At 43.4% G+C, this 21892-nt stretch overlaps 1 protein-coding gene across 1 annotated transcript in view; it reads left to right on the plus strand.

Annotated features, from left to right (window-relative positions):
- LOC124261824 overlaps nucleotides 1-21892 on the plus strand; it is a 50548-nt gene that overhangs the window by 20614 nt on the left and 8042 nt on the right. The gene's annotated exons all lie outside the window — the stretch shown is intronic.

The following is a 21892-nucleotide window of genomic DNA, read 5'->3' on the forward strand; positions in this document are numbered from 1 at the left end:
CTGTGCCCAAGAGGCGGAACAAGAGAAGGCTTTTTGTTATACAAATCCTCGTAAAGAGGACTGAAAACACAATTAAATGCAGGATTAGATTTGTTTGAATATAGTTTAGTAATATATTGTAAGGATAATTTAATACGGCGTTGGGAAAGCGAAGGCTCATCTGCCTCAACATAGAGACTATCAACTGGAGAGGTTCTAAATGATCCAAGACAAAGTCTTAGACCTTGGTGGTGAACAGAATCAAGTAATTTAAGGTTGCTTTTGCAGGCTCCGCCATATACGATCGAACCATAATCAAGTTTAGATCGTACCAATGCTCGGTATAAGTGAAGGAGCGTAGTTTGATCCCTCCCACTTTGAGCTGGAAACAACTTTAACAAATCGAGTGCCTTCAGGCATTTAGTTTTAAAGTGTTTTAATGTGTGGTAGAAACGTTAAGTGTGAGTCAAAAATAATACCCAAGAACTTGGCCTCCTTCACAACTTTGATAGGAGTGCCATTTAGAGATAGTTCGGGTCTTTATGCGGCTTATATTTTTCTACAAAAGTGTAGACAATTAGTTTTGGACTTGGAAAATTTAAAACCGTTTTCAAGACACCATTTATGTATTTTATTTAAACACAGCTGCAGTTGCCGTTCAATAGTATGCATATTCTTACCACGACAAGAAATATTAAAATCATCCACAAAAGTGATCCATCTATTGAATCATTTAAAACCTTGGATAAACTGTTGATCTTGATGCTAAAAGTGTGACAGACAAAATACTGCCTTGTGGGACACCCTGATCCTGATTATAATGGTCAGACAGGGTAGAACCCACTCGGACTTGAAATTGCCTGTCAGCTAAAAACTTGATATAAATTGAGGCAAACGGCCTCTCAATCCAAAATCGTGTAAATCTCTTAAAATACCTTGTTTCCATGTAGTGTCATATGCTTTTTCTAAATCAAAAAAGATTGACACTGCATGTTGATTATTAATTATGGCATTTTTGACAAAAGATTCTAAACGCACTAAATGATCGATGGTACTACGGTTTTTACGGAAACCACATTGTATATCTGTTATTAAGTTATTGGTTTCCAGGTACCAAACAAGTCGATTATTTATTATGCGTTCCATGGTCTTGCAAACACAGCTAGTTAGTGATATTGGTCTATAATTGGAAGGATCAGTATGATCACGTCCAGGTTTAGGGATGGGCACAATGATAGCATCACGCCACGACGAAGGGAAATTTCCAGTTGTCCAAATATCATCAAAAATATGTAACAGTGTCTCCAAACATGACTCTGGCAAGTGCTTCAGGAGTTGATAATGTATGTTATCAGCTCCAGAAGCAGTATCGTGAGCCTGATCAAGAGCAGTATGAAGCTCATGTATCGAAAAGGTTTCATTATAGTCTTCCCCATTATCTGAATTAAAATTAATAGCTTTCTTTTCTTGCTGTTTTTGATATTTTTGGAATTCAGGTACATAATTTGTCGAGGAAGAATGTTTGGCCAACGTCTCACCAAGTTTATTAGCAATATCAGATTTATTAGTAAGTAACTCGTTCCCATCCTTGAGATGGTGTATGCTAGACTTAGAGCCCTTACCCTTGATTTTCTGGATCATATTCCACACCTTGGATATAGGTGTGCGAGAATTAATTTTTGATATATAGTTTCGCCAAGATAAGCGTTTACTTTGCTTGAAAGTACGTCGTGCTTTGGCGTTTAACATTTTATATTTGTCCAAATTGTGGACCATAGGATGGCGACGGAAATAGTGCTCGGCTTTCTTCCGTGCCTTCCTAGCCTGTTTGCAATCATTGGTAAACCATGGTTTTCGTACATGAGGAATTGCAGAGGACTTTGGGATACACCCGTCAGCTATATTATTTAGTTCATCCGAAAAACATTTTATGGCATCAGGAATACCATTAAAAAGTTCAGGCCTAAGTTTCTCACGACAGAGATTTTCATATAAAGGCCAGTTAGCCTTTTTAAAATTCCATCTTGATGATGGAGGAACGTCAGATGGATTCAAAGGTTTTAGCAATGTTGGGAAATGGTCACTTCCACAGAGGTCGTCGTGGACTGACCATTCAAATTCACACAATAGGTTGGAGTCAGTAACTGACAAATCAAGAGCTGTATATGTTCCTGTGCCAGGATGAAGATACGTATTTGAACCGTCATTATAAATGCATAAATCGTTGTTGGAAATAAAATCTTCCAGTAATTTACCTTTGGTGTTTGTATTAGTGCCACCCCAGAGTGGGTTGTGGCCATTTAAATCACCCATGATTATACAAGGTTGGGGTAGTTGATCATAAAGAGCTTGCAGATCGGTTAGTTGAACAATTGATGAAGGCGGAAGGAAGGTATAAAGAGCACAAAGTAAATGCAACGTGCAACGTAAGACGCACTGCAACGGCTTGGAGATTGGTTGTGAGTGGAACTAAGCTATGGATAATATTGTTCCTCACCAGGATTGATGATCCACCAGAAGCTCTATCACCTGGAGGAGAAAAACTGTGATATGCATTGAACTGACGTAAGTCAAAGTTATCTGTCTCTTTCAGGTAGGTTTCTTGGATGCAGAACGCTGACGGTTTAAAATCTTGGTTTTAATAACTGTAAATCGTTTAAATTATTCCGGAGTCCTCTACAGTTCCATTGTATTATGGGTGAAGACATTATTTCTGTGGCGGATGGACAGGAGATCTACCCCTCACCTTCCTTGAGGGTGACAAGCTATGTGTCCTACCATGGGTATGGTCGGACACATCCATGTCCTCAAGAGATCCAAACTTGTTAAAAGTTGGACCTGGTTATTTGACCCTTCTGGGCTCTGGTACTTTGATTCCTTTTGTTTTCATAGTTTGGTTTGGATTTGCTTTTCACAGTTGCTTTCACATTTGTGTCTGATGATTTAGATGGTTGTTTCTGAGATGTAGATGTATCTTTCTCAGTAGATGAACTTGCCTGACTGAATGTTTGTGAAGATATGGTTTGTGCACTGGAAGACACCTTTGCAGGTCTCGCGTGAGTTTCAGCAGAGAACAAGGTAGGAGCCGATGTTCTAGCCCAGGTATAGTCCGTTTGACAACCTACTGAAGCACATGAAACATGTTTGGATTTAGAGGCCTGAACCGAAGCAGAAACAGTGGTAGCATAAGTCGGACCTGATTGTTCTTCTGACAGAACAATCTGTTTTGCTTCGAAAAATGACACGTTTCGCTCATGTTTCACTCGCGATATTTTTGACTGTAACTTCCAGGAAGGACATTCCTTGGAAGAAGAGGGATGGCAACCAGAACAGTTGACACAAACGGGTGTTTTGTCACAGAGGCTACTGTCTTCGCATGCTCCAGCACATCGTTGGCATGCTGCTGGATTGTTGCAAGACTTGGAGCCGTGACCATATTTCTGGCAAGAATAACATCTTAATGGATTGGGGATAAAAGTATCAACCTTTAACCTGCAATAACCTGCTTTTAGTGATTGTGGGTGTACCGGCAAACAAAATGTGAAGAGATAGGTATTTGTTTGGAATAGTTCATTGTTCCTTTTAGCAGTGAAGCGTTTGACATGAGTAACTCCTTGAGAATGTAGTTCTGTGACAATGTCATGTTCACTCATGTCTGAAAGGCAGCGTCCAATATCACGGACGATGCCTTTGTTATGATTTAATGTCCTGTGTGAGGGACACCTCCACAGGAACATTAGCTAATACTGTGGTTTTCGGAGAATCTTAGATTGGATTTCTTTCCTGCATTCAATCAGCAAGGAACCAGATCGCAACTTCTTAATTTCTTTCACTTCTCCAGCCAAACCCTCTATGCCCTTTGATACGGCAAAGGGATTTAACTTGAGAGGACCACCATCAGGTGCACACATTACCAGGAATCGAGGCCAATTATCAGGATTGGTGACAGTTGTTTTGACTTCATCTTTGAAGACGACGAATCGTCAGATTCGTGTGTACGTTTTTTAAGTGGGGGTGCCATGGTTGAAATATATACGATTCACCCTCCTAGCTCCCCACCCACCATGGAGTGTCAACAAGGACGATGTCTCATGTCTGCGGATCTCCAACAGACGACACCAAGGATACTAGGAGGGTATACTCAAGCAGGAAAAATCTTGAAAGATAAATCCTACCGGATTGGCCCATGAGCCACCGCCTTCTGGCATAGGACTCTAGGCAAAGTAACAATTCACTAATTATGTTTTCAACAAACATTTATAGCCAAGACTATACAGTATAATTTGGAATACATCAAAATTTGTGCAAAATATTTACCATGCACAGGGCTTGGCATGACCAGCCGATTGGTTGAACCGGGCCCATTCAACCACCCGTCTAGGTGAAGTAAGGGGCGAAGTGGTGTGTTGGGCAAAGGAACACTGTTCCTGGAACCAGTGCCCTCAACCACCAGCCTCCCGTCCTCCACCGACACAGGGGCGCAACCCACGGCAAACGGGTTGGTGGACCAAAATATCCCCCCCGGGTCCACAACGGGGGGTTGAAAGGCGCTTAGCGTGACCCAGCACCCACCACGAGGAGGTGGCCTTTCATGGGTGCCAAAAGTGGCAAAAGGACATCAAGTGATGGTTATTTGTCCTCATAAGAACCACGGAATGGATTCAGAGTTAGTGTAGGTTTACGGAAATAAAAGATATATGATTTGGGAGATATAGAGGATGCTCAAAATGTTTCAAGATATTATTCAATGCAATAAAACGACACCTGACAAACGGTTTATGCAAGGTGATCTGTCGTGACACAATGTTGTAACACATTCCTATGTCATAATGTTCAAACATAGTGCTGTGATGCATCATGTGTCCAAATTTACGTAACACGCAACATGTAAAACTCCACAACCAAAGTTCAAGATGTGCCAAATGCAATACATGTTGAGAAAACCCAAAACGACAGTGATGACAGTTATTACCAACCATGGTGTATCTTAGATTTGTCTCCCTGAGATTTTATTTGTTGTTTACACTGTCATCAGCAATATTCCTGCCATATGATGGCCGTCTGTACATAATAGTATCTGGACCAGACAATCCTGTGATTGATATCACAGGCATCAGTCTATGTAATAGGACACCATGGAGATTGATATAATGCTACCTTGAACAGTACTTCACTGAGTGTATGTCTCAACGGATCCAGAAAGGCACCAGGTACAGATGCTGAACACTTGGTTGAAACTGATGAGCAGATGTGACGCAGACAAAACAAGGTTGACAAACTTGATATCTGAACACATCAAGCTGGAACCAGTGTGAAGGGCACTAACTTGGAAATCCTAGGATGTTTTCAGATTCTTCAACAAGGTGAAATCTCTTACTTAAGATACGTAGGGGGAATTCATTGCCAAATGTTTTAACAAGAATATAATTTTCTATGTTGGCGGTAAACTGCCATCATGGGTGGATACAGATAGATTGGTTTGTTCCTTCCTCATCAATCAACATTTTTCAGAGATGTTCACAGCGAAGTGTTGATATTAGTTTGTTCAATAGAAGGACTAATTACACCTGATATCAAAGTAGCTAACAACTGGTACCCAAGGATGACGTGGAAAGAGATAATTTTAGATGGAATTAGATATGGGTTTAAACTTGCAGAAACAGATAGTGTAGGCATGCAATCTGTATGTATTGCTAAACATAGATCGGCTAATAAATTTAAAGACTTAGCAGAAAAACAGACAGTAAAAGAGTGAGTGAGTGAGTTTAGTTTTACGCCGCTTTTAACAATATTCCAGCAATATCACTGTGGGGGACACCAGAAATTGGCTTCACACAGTGTACCTATGTTGGGAATCGAACCCGGGTGTTCGGCGAGACGAGCGAAGGCTTTACCCACTAGTCGATCCCACCGCTCAGATAGTAAAAGAGATTAATTTGGGTAACTATGTCATCACCCATGACAAGACGAGTGTGGTGTCCTCATGGTGCGATATTGAAAGCTAACAGTAAAGTTGATTCACGATGGGAGTATACTTGTTGACAAGGGGATGAACAGTTTCATGGTTGATTTTGAAACGGAATATATGGTCGATTCCAACGAAAAGTGTTCACAGCTAGGTACAAGGTGTCCAAAAAAAAATTGCTTGCACCTTGTAATTCTTTTTACCAGTGTAAAGTCAACATATTTGCGTCTTATGAAAATCAGTTGCCATCACTAATCTCTAAAAGTGACTACAAAATTGACAAACTTTATGGATAACAACTTCTGTATTACGAGAGTGCGACGTTTCGATACAGATTCTTGTGCCGTTGTCTGGCAGGAATGTAACATACATTGGTGGCAAAGTATATATACTGAGTGTAACAAAGAAAACAAGATAACACGGTAATTAACACAACAGGGTGGGCTTAGGGGTGATAAAGCCAGTGGGTAGACAATGGGGGAAGCCAGAGATGTACAAATGAAAGGGGTGGGGGTGGAGGGTGGGGTGGTAATTTAATAAGGATGAGATGTTTATACAGCTGATTGGGATTGGTGGAGGAGTGCATCATAAGCAGTTGGAATGTAATATCCTTGATCTCGATTGATGGTAGGCTTATGTCGTTTGATATGAATGGCTTCGGTGAGTTTTCGTTTGGTGAAGTCCTTTTGGTTGTTGGCCAGAATGGTGATGTCAGTCCAGTTTATGTGGTGATTAGCTAGGGTTCGACTGGATGTGATCAGAGATGGCTGATTTGTTGTACGACTTCGTGACGGAGGTCTGGTGTTCTTTCACTCAGGTGTTGATAGACCGGGAGGTTTCGCCTATGTAACTCTGTCCACAATCACAGTTTATTTTGTAAATCACACATTTCGGGGTTTTTGTTGTCGAGAGTTGGGTGTTTTCTTCCGTTGTTAAAACCTCACTAAAAATAAAGTTGGTTAGTTGTAACGGGTGTCATATACATCCTATGTTATTGTGACTTGGGTTTATTTATATAAGGGTGGTGGGGTAGCCTAGTGGTTAAAGCGTTGGCTCGTCACGCCGAAGACCCGGGTTCGAATCCCCACATGGGCACAATGTGTGAAGCCCATTTCTGGTGTCCCCCGCCGCGATATTGCTGGAATATTGCTAAAAGCGGCGTAAAACCAAACTCAGTCAGTCAGTCAGTTATTTATATAACATTCTTACAGAAAATGTAAAATACACTTTCTAATCACCAAGATGTTGTCTGCTCTCATCTATGATGACTTCCAAATGGAACACATGTCACGTGTTGTCATTCCACCAATCTATTTGAATGTGATCAGTTGTTGGTAGTTGTAGGTAACATTTGGGAGTTAAAATTTACCTACGAATACAGGTTATTCTGTGTGATATCTTCGTAAAAACAGCACAGAAAAGGTTCAGATGTGGCACACGTATATCTTGATGCCCTTTGCACTTGAACTTAGGATATAATTCACTAATGTGTTCGTCTGTGGAAACAGCAACATATTTAATGGTATTTGTAGGTAAGGTGAGTGTTTTTACCAAATCAGACTTTGATTTTCTAACATGTGTTTAGATTATTACTTGTAAGAAATATTATGCAACGTCATTGCATTTGAGTACTTTACATATTAATGCTGTAAAATGTAACACACATAACCTTGTGTTACATTTACATGAATTGACAGTCATTGAAAACTGTACTCGTTGGTAACGCAATAAAATATCACTTGAACACAAATTACCAAAATCACAAATTAAGCCCTAGACAGGGGATTTATTAACGAAATCTTTGGCAGTCAGATTAATAACCTTTTGTTCATACAGTTTGACTAGTATTTAACACATAACATGTTTTCAACAATTCATTTTTAAAATATAAGTCAAAATGAATAAAAATGGCCTGTTTGGGGTCCCCATAAGCCTGATTCTTAATTAAAAATAGTCATGTTATATATGGCCCGAATCGTCTCACTTGTTCCGATGTGATGGGCACCCCGGAATAAATGAAGATAGTATTACTAAAATGTTATGAGCCCAAACATGCTGTGTACACTTTTCGTTGGAATCAACCATATGGATCTACGTCATGCGTTGAAGTTAATCAAACCAGGCTGTTATCTACTAAACTTGACCCCAAAAGTGCTTATCGCTCAGTGAAGTGAGTTTGCATAATCTATTTAATATTTAACGTTGAATTAACTGGCCGGTGCTGGCGTCATTTACAGCTACATGCTTATCTGATCGATAAATCACATTCCCCAACAATCACATTCCAAAACATTTTGGTTGAAAACAATTCTGGAAGATGTATATATTGACATCTCATATCTAAACTTGTTGCTGCACCAGTTACTTCCCCTTGTAGCTCAATACAGAAAGCAGGATGTACTTCCTTGTTACCTGGGCATACATTCCCTCTGTGCGTTCTTCATATTTTATAATGTAAACAATCCAAACAATGCTGATTGTTGTATAAAACAACCTTCATTCACTCACTTTTGTGTGTAGTAAATAGTACAAATGTAACCCTTTGACCACAGACCATACAGGGAATTATGCATCTGATTAGAAATTGAGGTCATTTGTAGTCAGCAGTTGCAGGCTCAAAGGTTACAGTGATCTAGCTGCATGTGACTTTGTCCCTTATCAGTCATGTGTCCACCTCTAGCTGGCTGGAATGTTTTCACACTTCCTACACCCGACTGCCATTCATTAGACAGCTAAGGATCGGAAAGGCAAGATATTTATCGACTTTTATATTCTATTATGATGCAATGTTTCCTTTTACTGTTGGCATTCTGCTTAACAATGGGATAAGGATCTATACTGTAAGGCCCCTGATCGTTGTGTAACACCGCCCACTTGGGCTCATTAGCTGCCATATGTCAGTCTACTGGCTGACACAGCTGAGCTGAGGGTGCTGAATATACTTATTGAATACTACTCTAATTCAGATATGTTGACTATGTTATTTAAGGATCATAATAACATATTTGAATATTAGGATTAAGATATATGACCATTAATATACTGTACCACAAAAGAAACGCCACACCGATAGAGTTCAAACTTGACAGTTATTCAGAGGCCCAGATAAGCTGCGTATCCGGGTAAAAGACGCATAGAAAATTTCCAATTACGCACTGAAAAATAATTGTTGCGTACCAATTACGCATTTAAAATGTTAGATACGCAAAATGTTTAAAACAAATGCGTACCGAATATATTTATAAAAATCGCTTGCATAATGAAAAAGACATGGATTGCTATCAAGTTGAACTGTCAGTATAGGACTAGTGTTGTACTGTCAGTATAGGATGAGGGATTTTATATGAAATCATTTCCATTATATTTAAGTTGGTTTTGATTAGGTATGACATCAGGTAGAACATACCTGCTTAGTAAACTTACTCAATGACATAATACTTAGGTGAGTAAAATGACTGAAATACGCACATATTTGAAAGCAGTGGGTAACGGAAAATGAAATACCCACTCAACATTCATAATACCCACTCCAAAAAATACAGTGGGTACAGTACCCACATGAGCTAAATCTTATCTGGAGCTCTCTCAGTTATGATTAATACATTTTGGGGAATCACGGTTAGAGTTCACACAAACAAAAATCACTAGAAATGGAACCATTAGGATACCTCAAAGTCAGTATGGTGTGTGGTCTCAATGGGTATTGATGACGGCACTGCATCGCCTGTACATTGAATGAATTAGACGGTTGATGAAGGCTACAGCACTTGGGCCATTATTCTGCGAAACGCCTGATCAGTCCAGCCGCAGTTGTTGGCCTTGGTTGGATGAGTAGTATACACCATGGGGCTAAGGGACCAGGTTCCTCCTAAGGGCTCAATTTAAAAAAATGAGCCCTTGGTAAGTCCCTAATCCCGTAGCCCCATGGTGTATACTACTACCTAGGTGCATGCAAAATTTGATGAAAATCGGTCGAATAGTTTCTGAAATATTGACTTTTAAGTGAGCATGGTGTCTGTCGGGAAACAGGCTCGGGTCGCCTCCGGGGTGGTTGTTCCTCCGAGCGCTGTGGGCGGACGAGTCGCAGTGCGTGTTCGTGTGTGTCTCTGTTTGGTTGGTGTACGGGTGGGTGGGTGGGTGGCTGGCTGGTTACATGAAGCAGAAAAATAAGCATGCAAGACCGATAAAAAATCATGACGAGAAACTATCATCACACGGTGGGTGATGTGTAAGGGACTGTGTCGTGAGGTAGGATCCTCTTGAACGAATGCTCTCGGCTGCCCGTCTTTCAAGTAGTACAAGTTCAGTTCGCCGTCTTTGATGTCGACGAGGTCGACGTTGCACGTTTTCATGGACCATATCAGATCGGTGGCGCGTTTTCTGCTGTCTGGTGACTTCATTGTTGATGACACATCCACCACTCGTGGCAAGCGTACAACCCATTCCGTGTTTCTGTTTCCGGGATCAATTAAATCCTGTGAGTATTGGTGCGAGAACAAGCGTTCGGCTACGGTGCGATTGAATCTCCCGACGATGGATTGGCTAGGGTGAGCTCCCACTATACCTCGTCTCACTTGGACTTTGTGCTTGGCCAGCAGCTGTGACACGGCTCCTATGAACTCGCGTCCGGGGTCGACTTGCAATATTGGAGGCCATGTCAAGCGACTGCATTTGTATATGCGTTCAAAGGCTTTGGCGACGTAGTTCGAATCTTTTGTCGTCAACGGTTCGGCTTCCTTGTAGCGACTGGCGACGTCTACCACGGTCAGGACGTACTTTTAGGTTTTGCGAAACAGGAGGTCGGCTTGGTGGACGCGATTCGGCGTCGAAATGTCGATTTTTCTTCTCGGGATGTACTGAGGGGCCGGCAGGTAGACTTGACAGATGGCTTGTTTTTTTAGCCAGGCTTTGGCTTTCTTTTCCGAGACTCAAGCCGTTGGATTGTTGCCACCTTGGCAAAAGGATTAAGCGTGGTCGTTTTGATGCTGCTATATAATAATATCAAGCAACCACCACCACCACCAACACAACAGCAGATGATGCAATTAGAAATAAATCAGCATGTTATGTTATATAAAATAATAATATATATATATATTATATACACACACGATATCGTCCGAAGGAAAAACATTCGTCAGCGATGCATATCACGGCACCGTGATCGCCGGACTAACTGTAGGTTACGCTTAAAGAAAATGGTTCTCAAACAGCAGACGATCAAACTCAATTTCTATGTGCAGGACATGGGCATGCTTGTCATCGACTTAGGGATGGTGATGGCCACCAAGGACATTCTCATGAAACAAGGAATTGGAAAATATTTTGAAGTAATATCTAAATAAACCACATAATATTTAAAAAGAAATGGCTACGATTGTCATGATGGTCGGTGGTGCATTAGTCAACGCCCTCGCCCTTCCAGGAGCAATTATCTCTTCTCCATTCTCCAAATTACGAACGTCAAACGTGGCTAAAGTGGAAGTGGAACATAAACATCATGATCTGGCTCTGGGGAACTGCAAACCACTCATGTCGAGTACGCCAGAAAACGCATGCAGAGAATACAGTTCATCAACGACCAACTCCCGCACGAAAACCACGCCGTTCAAACGTTCAAGAACGTCGACAATACCATGCGAGAATACTACCTGCAAACACCTCGAACCTCACGGCAATGAACACACCCTCTCGCAGTTTACATGCCTTCCCCAGAACAGAAAGACCGGGAACTGATTTTCCCGGCGCTGGGTCTAGCGGCAACCGTGTTGATCATCAAACAATTAGACTAAAATATATTTATGTGTATATACAGAAAGATAGGAAGGCGTGCACCGTATAACTGCAAGTACGTGCTGCTAGGACAAAAACGAAACCTGCAGCAGGAAATGCATCACCAAATATTGCAACATACACATGATGTCCATACAAAAGGGTTTCGTGAATTACATGTGCGAAGTGTGCGGCGTGGGCATGAAATTATCATTGTTGCAAAGCCCACGGAGTTGACGTGGTCCGAGGTCATCTCATCTACTTGATGAAAAGAGACCATCTCAATGAACGCAACTACTGCTGAGAATAAAAATCTAACGTGCTTCATAAAAAAACTCTTTTTATATTTATTAAGGACGGTTGAAAGTTTAACTATCAAACATATTGATGGGGTTGCTAACATTTAACAGCGAGACATACCTCGCACACCAACAAACTACTGGAGATTTTGACTCGCTGCCGAAAATGCGATGAAAATCCTGGATTTGACTTCACATGTGAAAAACCCTATTAGAGATTTGACTTCGCTTCTGAACATACCGAAACTCAAAACCCTATTAGAGATTTGACTTCGCATTTGAATATAATTATTTTTCATTTAGAAAAAAAATTATCACACATTGATATAGCAACGATATTAACCGTTCGGGAACTGAAAAGGATTGCCAAAAAACGTGGAGTGATCGGTTACTCCCGTTTGAGGAAACCTCAGCTGTTGAGATTGCTCAGCATCGTCGACAAACAACCTCCCATTGTGAAGCGTTGATGACATCAAAGCCTTGGTCGCCGACAAGTCAACAAGGAACTGAAGGATCTGGGAAGCCTCAAATTTCAACTCACAGTGAAAATGTCACTGGATAAACAGCAGACGGACGGCGCAACCGAGCACATGCAGCCCTACTTCAGAGGCAAGCAAAAAGTCACCACTTAACCCGAATCCATCGACGTGTCCATCGACACCTCGTTGCAAAAAATATGAGAACCACTGGAACACTACACGCACATGGGTTCGGGTTGGGTCGTGGACAGGATCGACACTGTCTATCTGAACGTAGTGATATTCATGCCGTTCAAAGGCGGATCGAACCTGGACTTGCCACCATACTACAAGAAGAAACAAGCCATAGTCAACGTCAAAAACAAAGACAACAACTGTTTACCGGTGTCGATCATAGCCGACTTGCATCCAGCTACCCATCATCCAGACAGACTTTCCAGCTATCCCTCCATCGAAGAGCTGGGCCTCGACATTACGGGGATAGACAGACCTCCTCTCATCTCACAAATCGCTCAAGTGGAAAAACAAAACCATCTGACTATTAACGTCTTCGGACACAAAGGGAACACAACTATTGTGCACAGGATAAGCCGCGTCCTAGATAAAACCGTGCAAAGGATCAATTTATTTCTGGTTGAAAAAGAGGACAAGGATCACTACACGACGATTAAAAGGTTGAGCAGACTGTTGTACAATGAATCAAAGCATAAAGAAAGGAAACACTTCTGCGAACGGTGTCTGCACGGCTACACGCAAGCCGACCTGCTGAAATCACACCGAGAGGATTGCCGAGGCGTGGGACAGACGGAGTATGAATCGACATGCCCAACGAAAAGAAAAACACGCTAAAATTATTCAACCACAAACATCAAATGCGCGTGCCTTACGTCATCTATGCCGACTTTGAAGCCCTCGTCAAAACCGTCGACACCGTCGCTTCATCGTCCCTGAAAAAATGTTTCACGCACAAAACGCAGGAACATGAAGCTTGCGGGTTTGGGTACCTGGTCGTTTGGTACCTGGTCGGAAAATGAACTCTCCCGTGGTCTACAGAGGTAGGCTGCGAAGGTCTACGGCAAAATAACGTGCATCCCCAACAACATGGAAAAATACATCTCGTTCTCGTTAGATGTTCTGAGATTTATCGACAGCGTTCAGTTCCTGCTTTCATCTCTAAACAGTCTGGTGAACGCCAGCAAACGAACGATTTCAACATCACCAATAGTTACACCGCCGAGACTCGACCTCTGCTGCTGAGGAAGGGCGTCTACCACTACGAGTTCATGGACGATTGGTCCAAGTTCGATGAGACGCGATTACCTCCCATCGACCACTTTTACAGCAACTTGACCGATTCCAATATCTCTCAGGATGATTACGTGTACGCCCAGCTTCTGCTGGTCGAAGTGTTCGGTATTTCTCCTCCCCTGGTCTCTCTTTGGATGCCTTGTTGAAAAAGACTGAAACTACTGACAGTTTACGACATTCACCTGTTCATGGAGAAAGGCCTACGAGGCGGAATTTCGATGGCATCCAAGAGATACGAGAAAGCTAACAACCAATACCTGAAAGACTACGACTCGAGCAAACCGACCAAACACATCCTCTATCTCGATGCCAACAACCTGTACGGCTGGGCCATGAGTCAGTATCTCCTCACCAGGGCATTGGAATGGGTCTCCCCAACTGGTATCGATGTGAATAGCATCATGCCAGATTCGAACAAAGGCTACATGCTCGAAGTGGACTTGTAGTACCCAAGAGAATTATCGCACAGCAGCTATCCCCTGGCTCCCGAACGATTGACAAGTATCAACGAAACTTGCTGGGAGACAACAAGCTGGCTAACGTCGAAAAACTCGTGCTGAACCTGAGGAACAAGTCAAAATACGTCATTCAATATCGCAATCTGCAGCTGTACTTGTCACTGGGAATGAAACTCACGAAAATACACAGGGCGCTCCAGTTCGATCAAAGTCCATGGTTGGAACCTTACATTCGGTTGAACACGAAGCTGCGAAAACAAGCCACGAACGACTGCGAAAAAATCTTGTACCAGCTCATGAACAACTCGGTGTTTGGCAAGACGATTAAGAATTTGAGAAAACGCGGTAATGTGAAATTAGTCAGATCCAACGAGGAAGAGAAACTTATAGCCAGCTCGGCGTTCAACCGAAGCAAGATATTCAACGACAACTTGGCAGTGCTGCACATGAACAAAAGCCACATCAAGATGAACCCAACCACTGTGTTTTCGTGTGTCAGCCTGAGAAGGCCAGTTATGACAGCGCATCTCGCTTTTTAACCATCTCCTTGTTGGCGCTGCAGTCGTTCAGGATGAACAGCATCGATTCTCCTTTTACTTTGTCGTGGTAAGCGTGCAACCAGTCCTGCGGACAAATTCCACGATCGATTTCGTCGATGCGGCGTCCGCTGCCGTGCAGCCTGTTGTCGTCCGTGTATCACATATCCAGCCCAAGCGTGGAATGCTTATCCAGGTACATACCGAGCGTCACGTAGGTGAAACCCAGGTCTTTGTTGACGTTGTTGACTTGAGATGAGTGCCTTGGCTGAACAGCTGGTTGGTCACGCCTTCGAGGGTCACTTCCACTTTCGTGATCTCTGGATTCCAAGTGAATTCGCTGTTTCTTTGAAACGGCTTGTATTCTACCACATGAATGATCAAGATGCCTTTCACCGATTGAGACGGCATGTTCAGGTTGATGTTCCACAGTGCGTCGCTCTTGTCCTTGATGATCGTCCTGTGCCGCAGCACGCAGTCATACAGGATGGACAGCTTTCCCGAGTACTGTTGGCGAATCTGCCGGGACAGTTCCGAGCTCGTGACCATCTCGAACTCCAGCAAGATGTTGTCGACGATGTAGCCATCCAGCGTGAAGATGACTTTGCCATAGTCGTTAAACGTGAGTTCGTATTCCAGCCGATTGCCCAGCGTGGCCTGGTAAAAACCGATTCCCGTACGCCTCGGCGATGGCTTTTTCTCCTGCCGTTATATTGCCGTGCTGGTCTGGTGCGTAAACTTTCCCAGACACATAGGTCGTTCCCACGGCAGTTATCCCGACAAAGTCCTTGATACATGTCAGGGCGTTCATTCGAGGTTCTCCACAGGTCCATGTGAAAGTAAAACACCTCACTGTCGTCGATGTTCACCACCTCGTTCCCGCTGATTTTGATGGCGGCTTCCTTGACAATGGCACGGCACAGGTTGTGCACGAACGTGGGTTTGTCGTTCGCGGACTCCAACGTGATCTGAAAAGCCAGTCAAGCCGTGCCAGGGACGATGACACCGCTCGCACCCAGGTTGGGGAATCGAACCAGCAATGTTTGATTTTGATCAATCCTGCTCGGATTGTTGGTGATGGTCACCGACTGATGCACGGCTTTGACACCGAGCGGTTCTCTCGATCTTCGGAAAGGATCTAGCTTTTGTCCGAATTGTGACATTGTGTATGTTGAAACTATGTATTATATATATTTAATATAAAAAAATAAAATGATGAATGATATTCCCCTGGACGATCTCGACATACACCAGCTGAATGACGATGATGCAGTAGCAGCCATAGACACCTCGTTCATGGGCGACACCGTGGGCAACGAACTTTTAAGCAGGCATTAGACGATTATCACGATGCCCTAAAGCACCATAAAAATTGTGTCGAACCATTGGGTCACCACTATCAAAAGTTCAAAATCGACAACGAAGGGACGCTGCGATTGAAAACTCATCCAGAGGTCGATGTCATGAACAAACACACGAGAAAACCGCTCGCCTTGTCTACACTAGCCAGTGGCCCCAGCCGTAGTCAACTGATATGCGACGAAATAAACCTGCGAGATTACGGTGGTGCACGACCCAAACAACTTCCGCAAAAGGTCGTCCGAGATCTGCAAAACGTACGGACCGAACTTGGTGATGCTGGCGCCGGCGATCATCCGAGAGAAATGTCCCAGCACGCCAAAGAAGCGTCTGACGAAATCGAAAGTATATTGGTCACGTACTGGAGCAAACTGTTGCCCGGTTTCGATTTTCCTCTTAGGGAACTTCGGGGTCTAGTTGAAGCCTTGAAAAATTTTCGCAAGAAAAGAAAACTCAGGATCGTTGATGACGACGAAGCCACGAAAAAATCATAAAGAAAAGATTGCGTGACCTGGTAGACGAGAGACAGACCCGATTGGAAGCTGCTTCCTCCAACCGAGATGCCCTCTGATCACAAATCAGCACATTGTCCGACAGGATCCGAATTCTGTTCTGGGAACAAGGAATAACCATCGCCATCGTTCTGACGGCTTTGGGCTTCATCATATCAACCCTGGTTGTATCGCTGACGGGAGGCACACCACCAACAACAAGCCCATCATCATCGCCATCACCAGGCAGCAGAGACTGGATAAAAAAAACATTTGAAATCGCTCAACGAAGCCCTAGCTAAACTAGCTGGCAAGCCGCCAAAGCACTGCCTGTCATCTTGGGCAGCATCGTTTCCTGGTTGTTAGGCTTGTCGTCAAATACTGCCACGTGGCTCGGTCAAAATCTGTTGGCTCTCGTCGTCGGCATGGCGAGTCTGGTGTACGTCGCGGTTAAGATTTTCTTACCAAATGAAGCACAGTCGAACCACAATCCCGTTTTACAATTGATGTGTTGCTGATTTTCGACCATGGCATGTACGGATGGGTGTGGTGATGCAGGTTGAAAGCTAGGCTCCAGCGATGACATCACGATCCCCGTTTCACCGGTACTTGATGTGGGTGCGACGTGACTAGATATCGGGGTTGACACCCAACTTTTGATCGCTGGTCGCGATGACGATTTTGTTGTAGCCCACCACTTTGTGGATCCTCAGTTGCATGTCGCTCGGCGCCATGTACAACTCCACTCTGAACACAAGGTCGACTTTCGACTGGGCGTTTTGCAACACATTTTGATAGTGTTCAATGGCATTCGGCAGATCGACCAGTCTGGCAATAGCATCCTCGACGTTGGCCATGAATTGTTTCTGTGCATCGAAAGCCATCCCTTTACCCACGATGGTGGAACGCATTTGCGCTTGCGCAAGCACCAGTGCCCACACGTATGTTCGAATCGAATCGTTCAGTCTGACAACACCAGGATGAGAAAACCCCTTCGACGTATCCAGCATAAAGACTTTCGAATCGTCTTCACCCTATTGAGGCTGCTCCACCTTTTGAACGGTGAAAGCAACACCACCATTAAAATTCATACGATCATCTCGCCATTCATTACTCGACAGAGCAAAGTCCTGTAGGAGCCTATCGCTTTTCAGTTAACATTCACTGACTTCTTTCATGGATTTCGCTCCACTGTATGGAATGCCCAACCGGTTGTTCGTACCCGGTCTACGCCAATCTGTGTTTGGATCGATTTTGAAATCACCACAAATCCGTTCGTAAGCTCGCCGATCGTATGGATTATTTACAGCATACCACGCCTTGTCCTGCGGATCGGGGCTCTAATTTCTTTCAAAAGATGTCTAATCTGGTAGTACACGTCATAAGGAACACAGACTGACTCAGCGGACCCCGACAAGTGTCGTTCAACGTCATGCCACACCCCGTTGGCGTGCCCCACACGGCGAAATTGAATTGATTCTGCCACCACTGCATCGGGTTGTTAAACAAAGCGTACACTGTTTTCGCATTCATGATTGAAAGCCTATGCTTTTTAAATACATAAATAAATCGAACTCGAAAGTGGGAACCATCCTTTGCATCGACCACAATATTCGGTTGCATGAGATTGGTAGCACTTATATTATCGCTTTTAGAATAAAACACTCTCGGTTTATACATATTGGAATTGTTATATAGTATACATATCCTCTTTATTAATATGTACGTGACGCTTCCGTTAATCACGAGTGGCGAGTTATTCATCGATGGAATTCGCCACGATTTGTCCGACGGTTATTACAGCCTTTGCATGCTGAAAAACGAAATTGTCAAACCCATCAGAGCCAGCCTCAAACACAACGCGTCGAATGGCACGATAAAGTTAAAGACAGGAAAAAAATCCATCAGGCTCGGTAAAATCTTGGTGGAACGACATACGACCGCAAATCACCGCCGCGTGTTCGAGATATCCCAGCCTCGTCGTCTATCATGAGGTGTTCGTTCATCTCGATCAGGTAAGCATGACCAACAACGTTGTAGCGAACGACCTTCAACCCTGCTGAGAGCCGTGCCGGTGAAAACAGAAAAGTGCAACGACGGTAGAACCGAATCGTTTTCATCACGGCAGTACAAAAAAGTAATCTGGGGCAACATCACGGAATTGAAAATATCAGTTTTAGACATTAAACACGATAAAACAAGTATAGGACATCTCAGCGCGACGTTGCACGTACAAAAACAATGACCAAAGCTTCGGGTCCGGGAATGAGCATGCGACCGAGAAAATGTCCTACCATCGCGCTCTCTGATCTCGGGGACACGCATGGAGTTGACGAGCCCGGAATCAAGGGCAAACTGTATGCATTGCAACTGAAAAACACCATTTACAAACGCATCGAAGTGACAGCCTAAGGCGGCAACAACAACATCAGTGCCCTAAGCGATTTGGTCAACACCGAAGGAGCGGTCAGCAATGAGCGGTACGACCTTGTCTGCAAAGACGGGGACGAATGGGCGATATCCAGAGCCTTCGGCGGCAAGCTGTTCGACCTGAATGACTTCGAGACCACGGTCGTCGCTCAAAACATGCCTTACACTTTCATGTTCACGATTGGCTCTTTTACAGAAATCAAATACCACTACCTAACCAAAGTCGTGAACAAGGGGATTATGCTCTTGGCTTACGTCCCAACGCAAAGAGGCAGCTTGATCCTAAGCCCGCTCTCGCAAAAAATAGCCAACACAATATCAGGCAAATCTGGATGCAAAACGTAAGTTTGCAGATGGTGTAGGAATTTGACGAATTGGTTAACTTCATGGAAAATCTGCCGGAGAATTCCACGCTGATCATCCAAGTCTCCCTAGGCGAACCCCCGTCTGCATCGTGCGAAGTCAAAATCGTGAGTGGGATCAAACTCCGCTGGTCCAAGAAAAAACAACACCACATTTGCTCCGATTAGGTTGTGGTGAACGTCAACTCATACACCAGCCTGCAGGGAGTCCTACCCGACAACAAACATTTCATAGGCTTGAAGTGCACCTATAAGAAATTATCCGAAAACTAATTGAAAACCATTTCGTAACACATTATATATAAACGAGATGAACCATCGACCCACCGTCACGCTAGCCGGTCTCGGGGATACGGAGGGATTAGATCTGCCAAGCAAGGAAAACACCTTGTACGTCCTGCACTTAAAGACAACGTATACGAGCGGGTGTCACTAGCAGACTTCGAACAGCCCGACTGGCTGAATGACATGACCCACACCTCACCCTACATACCTTTCAAAAACGATGGTTACGTTTCCAAAATTACGAACAACGGGATCCTTCTCACGTCTTTCACTCAAGAATTTGATGTACAGGTTTTACGAATACCAGGTCACACGGGCAACATGTTAGCTTCAAACGACATGGCTTCATATTTACGGTTCGACGTACACGATTACCAACGGGATTTTTTCGATTCAAATTTGACTCTCAAATCACACAACACGCTCGTAGTAGGTGTCTATCTTGCAGACGCTCGTGGGTCGGAACGAACACTTTTGACTGGGTTGACAATGAATTGGTTCGCTAAACACAATCACCAACAGTGTAGTATCGTCATAAGACCGGGATCAACACCCTTAGTAAGCCTCGATGGAGTGCGTGTTATTGAAATAAATCCGATTCATGTCTCAAATATTTACGTGTACGATAATCTAAACCTTATCAGCCTCAAATACATCGATCGGATATTAACTGAAAACCAGTTAAATATTATTTTATTTAAGAATAAATATTATATACAGGACGGGACTGTACCCAGTCGTGGATGAAGTAGCATTTTTTAAATTGAACCCTTGGGAGGGACCTGGTCCCATAGCCCCATGGTGTATACTACTGGAGGTCATTCAGTCATCTTTGAATCTCGTCCCAAATGTGGTCGATTGGACTTAAATCCGGACTGAGTGCAGGCCGTTGAAGAGTTTGGATGCTATGCTGTCTTAGGAAGTCCAATGTTGCTTTGGCAGTGTGGGCACGAGCGTTGTCTTGCTGGAAGATGTGATTTCTGTGACGCCAAAAATGTGGTACAACGTGGGGTCTTATGACTTTGTTAATAGAGAGAGCACCTGTCATGCCATTTCCTCCTCCTGGGCCGTGATTCTGGAACACCACGGGGCCAACTCTCTGGTTCAGACCGATTGCACCCCGCACCATGCTGCTTGGACCACCCCACGAGTCTCTTTTTAAAAAATACAGTCATTGGAAAAACGTTCCCCACGCCTTCGCCATACTCTCACTCTGCCACCGGTTGTTGAAATACGGTATCGGCTTTCATGAGAAAAACGCAGTGTTCTCCATTTTCGATAATGCCAATTTTGATACCCATTGCAGTCAGATTTAGTGTTGAAGATCGTTGAGAACAGGGCCACGATATGTTTTTTGACAGCAGAAGTTTCTTCCGCGCAAACGTCGATGCACTATATCGGCACTCATAGTTATGTTGTGAGTCCCAATGGTCTGGCTTGCTGTTTCCGTTGCACTGGTGAAGAGATCCTGCAGATGGTTGCGCACATGGTTTCCTTTGATCTCTCGTTAGTCGTGACATGACGATTCTGTCAACACAAGAATGACACCAGGCGAGACTCACCTTCATTGGTAGGGTTGTCAGGATATGGTGCATTTTCATTTGGTTCTGAAAGGTAGCGTTTCTTTTTCGATTCAGTATACTTAGATACCCCCAGATTAAGTCACAGCTAACATGGCATTTAGGCTAACAATGTGTGTTAAATAGAGCAGCAATAGTCACCTTAGAGGAGGGTATCCAAACCAGTATAACCACATTATGTTATGTGGTAAAATTTGATGCACTATTATTTCTGATTCTGAAAAACCGTGATGACAATCTGTAAAAAAATGGCATCTTGAAATATGGGTGATGTAGAAGATTGCAATTATATTTTTCATTTTAATGGGTGATATGTTAATTACTTTTAATAATAACTACTGTAAAAGGGTTTCTCAACAGTTACTATATTCTGAGACAATAAGCATTGTTACTACATAACTTATGTTCATGTCTTATGACCATGATATAGTATTGAAATTATAACATCATCCGGGACAATAGTTTTGAGTACAATGAAAATACCAGCCCATTCAAGCAAACAGAAGAAAAATATTTTATAATCAAACACAGTCAACAGATTTGAGGTCTGAACGGAGTCATTTGGCTGCAGGTGTGTGACTTAATTTTG

Source organism: Haliotis rubra, unplaced genomic scaffold (genome assembly GCF_003918875.1).
Source record: "Haliotis rubra isolate DU_JTF1 unplaced genomic scaffold, ASM391887v1 Scf810, whole genome shotgun sequence".
NCBI classification, from domain to species: domain Eukaryota; kingdom Metazoa; phylum Mollusca; class Gastropoda; order Lepetellida; family Haliotidae; genus Haliotis; species Haliotis rubra.